This window comes from Otolemur garnettii, unplaced genomic scaffold (assembly GCF_000181295.1).
Source record: "Otolemur garnettii isolate 467f Iridium unplaced genomic scaffold, OtoGar3 scaffold00034, whole genome shotgun sequence".
Classification (NCBI taxonomy): Eukaryota; Metazoa; Chordata; class Mammalia; order Primates; family Galagidae; genus Otolemur; species Otolemur garnettii.
This window is the reverse complement of record NW_003852429.1, coordinates 521,030-525,408: the sequence shown is the minus strand read 5'-3', so window position 1 is coordinate 525,408 and position 4,379 is coordinate 521,030.

The following is a 4,379-nucleotide window of genomic DNA, read 5'->3' as shown; positions in this document are numbered from 1 at the left end:
TACCAAAAAAGTGGGCTGCTGGTGTATCAAAAATCTAACAATGAAAGTCCAAAGAACAAAGGTGTTAGAAGAAAATATAGTGAAATTCTCCTATGAGCATGAAAGTAGTTGTATTTACTCTAAGTTCCAATTCTTTAAAATTAAAAGTAGAGATGAGAATCTTTTGCAAATTTAACTCAGAAGGGTTTTAAAATTCTGAAACTAGATTCAGTGATGCCACATCACCTTTACAAAAGCACAAACTCATAGCAATGCTTGAGAAATATAAAATATTTTTTCCCTTTAACTAAACTGTAATATACACAAAGTACATGATCAATTTGTATTTGTTTTTGGATCTTTTTTAACATTACTATTTTTCTGGAAGGGGCAAATAGATAGATCCTGAACCCTGCTGAGCAGCTTGTGTTGTGCTGAATACATAACAGGATGTTTAGTGCACTGTGGCTTCTGTATCATTAACAGCTGTCCAGAGTCTAAGATTTAGAGCATCTTCTTATGTCCTTAACATATTACCAGGTCATGACCTAGACCACAGAGAGATAAAAATCCCTTTGGTGCAATACTTCAAAAATTACTAAGAACCATCATATTTTAGGAAATAGATTACAAAGTTCCAGATGTTTGAGATAAAAAATGATAGGAAGAGTAATAAAAAAAATAAAATAGTTGGATGCCTATTACTGACCTTACAATAATGAATACAATACAATAAAATATTGTCAGAGTTGAAAATCAGGAGAAGAGATAAATAATAAAAGGAAAATAATATGAAACTGAGAATTTTTTCCAGGATAAAATGCATGCCATTGAAAATAATCAAATGTTCCAACTAAAAATGTGATAACAATTTGACTAACATTTTAAAGATAAAAGCAAAAATGCCAGCTTGAATAATCAAATGATTCAGCATGTGCCTTACTCTCCCATTGTTGTAACAAATTGCCACAAACTTAATGGTTTAAAATAACAAAAACTATTGTCTTAAAATTCTGTAGGTCAGAAATTTGAAAGGAGTTTTACTGGTCTGAAACCAAAGTGTTCCTGAGGCCGCATTCTCACTGGGGACTCTAAGGAATAATTAATTTCCTTTCATTTCTAGCCTCTAGAGCTTCAGTCTTTCCATTTCCTGGCTCACCAGATCTTCCTTCATCTTCAATGTCAGCAGTGTTAGAATCCAAGTCTCTCATCTTCTATGCCCCTGTTTCTGTGGCCCTTTAGCTTTCTACGGTGATCAAATTTCCTTCATTTTCTCTCCTTTAAGGACACATAAGATTACATTTAAGGTCCACTGGGATAGGAGGGGATAATATCTTCTTCTCAAAATCTTAATTCAATCACATCTTCAAAATCTTTTCTGCCATATAAGGTAAAATTTACAGGTTCTAGGGATTAGAATCTAGAGGGTTTTTTTTTGGGGGGGGCATTATTTAGTGTATCAAAAGTCCAAGACAAAAAATTAATTCAAGAATAAAACATTCTGATATTGACACTTTGGAGAACATTTTTGTCATTCTACACAAGGAAGAAAAAAAAATATATATATAATGATCTCTGACATGGAAATTTTCTGAAGAGTAAAAGCCAAATGCTGTCATTGATCTCTTTTGTAAAATTTATCATGTGGTACAATGACTATGGCTGACCAAGACAAATAAAGTCTTATAAAAGTCAAATTAAGGATTTCTGTCTATGCATATTTTCTTTTTCAGTCTGGATTAATTCACAGGAAGACTGTGATGGTATTGATTTGTCCAAAAAATAAATTTACTAAATTAATTATATTATTTTAGAAAAGATATAAGAAGTCTTTTTTTTTTAAGATTTTGGCTGCATACTTTTAACCTGGAAATGTATGTTGAATTAGATATGATTTAATAATTTTTTATCATAAATAGCACAGACATTCTCACTCAGATAGGAAAGGGTACAAAGTGTATTTATTGCAAAACTGTAGAAATAGAAGATCATTAGAAGAATAGAAAAAATGTTTACTCAAATTAGCTAAAATCCACTAAGTATTGTATACTATGAATGCACTACAAATGTAAAAAGAATATTTTTTTTAATAAAAATATGACCTGAGTACTCTGGAAAAATAATATATATGAGTATCATATCACATTGAATATGATTGTACCAATTCAGAGTATTCATAAATATCAGATAAATAAGCAATACTTTATTATTCTTTTTTTCACTTTAATTTGAATATTTTGACTTAATATAAACAATATTTTATTGTAGTTGATGTATATGTAGACTTGTCTTAGGAGAAATATTTTCTAAGGTTAAAGTCATTTCCTAAAGAAATACTGATACCAGACAGGTGGCACCCCAGCCAGCTAAGCTGAGTGGGGCTGGAGGACCTGCTGCTTTGTCTTGGTGGTGTTGGTGGCAGCAGCCAGCAGAGAAACCACCAGGCTGGAGCATAGGGAAGTGGGGGGAGCTTCCATCCCCCAACGGGAGGCTCCAGTAGCCAAATGAACCAGACAGGAGTGGGGGAAGACACTGGCACCGTGCACTCTCCTCATGTGGACTTCTGGCAATTCCTCCAGTGCATCCCTGATTGGTCTGGTTTCAGGACCCGAAAGCTCACTGGACAACTGCCCCTATATAAGCCCCTGAGCAGAGAGCCCAAGTGCAGACCTCAGCAGACCTGAGAGAGAGAGAGAGAAAGAAAGAGAGAGAGAACGTGAGAGCAAGAGCACACAAGCACGCAGGAGAGCAAGAGCTGTAAAACTTATAATGCTGATCCCGCTCTACAAAGAGGTTTGGCTCTTTGTGAGAGCTGTAACACTTGTATTACTGCTGATTCTGCCCTGCAGGGTTTGGCTCTTTGTAAGAGCTGTAACACCTGTTGAATAAAACCTAAGAAAACCTAAACTACTGCTGAGCTTGTGGTCCATTGCTTCATTCTTTGAAATGCAAAGACCAAGAGCCTGGAAATCCGGTATCAAAAATCCAGTATCAATACCTAGAATAATACTATAGCTACAGTTTTCAACCTTCTGTTGAGATGTGTTTCCCATATATGTATGTGTGTATACATAGAACCACACACATAGATGATATTTTCATTGCCTCCCCTGCAATGAAATTTCAACCTCAGATTTGAGATAACATGATATAGGTGAGTTAAGTTTCCAGGGGGGAAAGAGATTGTATCTTAAATATTTTTTATGTTTTCAACAGGTAGAATGGAGCCTGATGAAAAATACACTCTAAAAGGTTGACAGATGAAAATATTGGATCTTTTTACTAAAAACTCACCTCACTGTTTAAAAACCATATCACTTTGTTGTTTTGTACTTTAACAAATCTTATATAATGTCTAGAAGTTATTTGCCCTTGAGAGTTGAAATGAAAATCACAAAAATGTAACAAAGTTTTATATGTTTGAAAGTATAGGGAATCTGGATTTTTTGATAGATAAGGTGTTTGTAAATATAAAACTGGCGAAGATTAAAATAAGGAAATCACTTCTGGTCTTAAGTAATATATTTTCCCTCCTGGTAATTTGGTTTATTTTGGCTGGATGGGAATGTGTAGGGCAGGGGTTTTGTTTGTTTGTTTGTTTTTTGTTTTGAGATAGAGTCTCACTGTGTTGCCCTCAGCAGAGTGCGTGGCATCACAGCTCACAGCAATCTCTATCTCTTAGGCTGAAGTGATTCTTTTGCTTCAGCCTCCCAATTAGCTGAGACTACAGGCAACTGCCACAATGCCGGGTTAAGAGAGGAGGTTCTTAATGGTATTGTATATCATAAAGGCATTCTTGGTGCTTCAGATCTGTATGTATATTGTGTCTAGATAGTTGAAAATGATTATCTTATACCATGTTACAGAGGTACTAGATATGTGGAAAATACTCCTGTACTGTTTTCTTTCATTCCAAATGTAAATGGAAACAAGAAAAACACAGAAGTATAAATTACATAGAAATATTTTAGACATATGTCTAACAAAGGGTTTGAGTGATATTGCTTATGTTTTATTTACCACCAAGATAAATGATAGCACAGTTTATTTTATACACAACTATTTTTAACACAATATAATTAAGGTTATTTTTGTCTATACAATGGATGAATGACACATTTTTATTTGAGTTTGTTGCTGCAAATAATCTACATACGTATTTTCTTTAAGGAAAGAACCAACAGAAAAAAAAATGTATATTTCCTTTTACTTTAACTGCCAGCTCCTAAAATATCAAACTTTAGCAATTAACATGGTCCTCAATCTATCTTCTATTTCTTCAAATTTTATAAAAAAGGGTGTTTGCCTCTGTCTCCCTTTCACTTATCAACTTCTATCCTGTATTAAACCTTTAAATTCCTTTGGTGATTGGGACAGAACTTTAGGTTACAGGTCTTTTG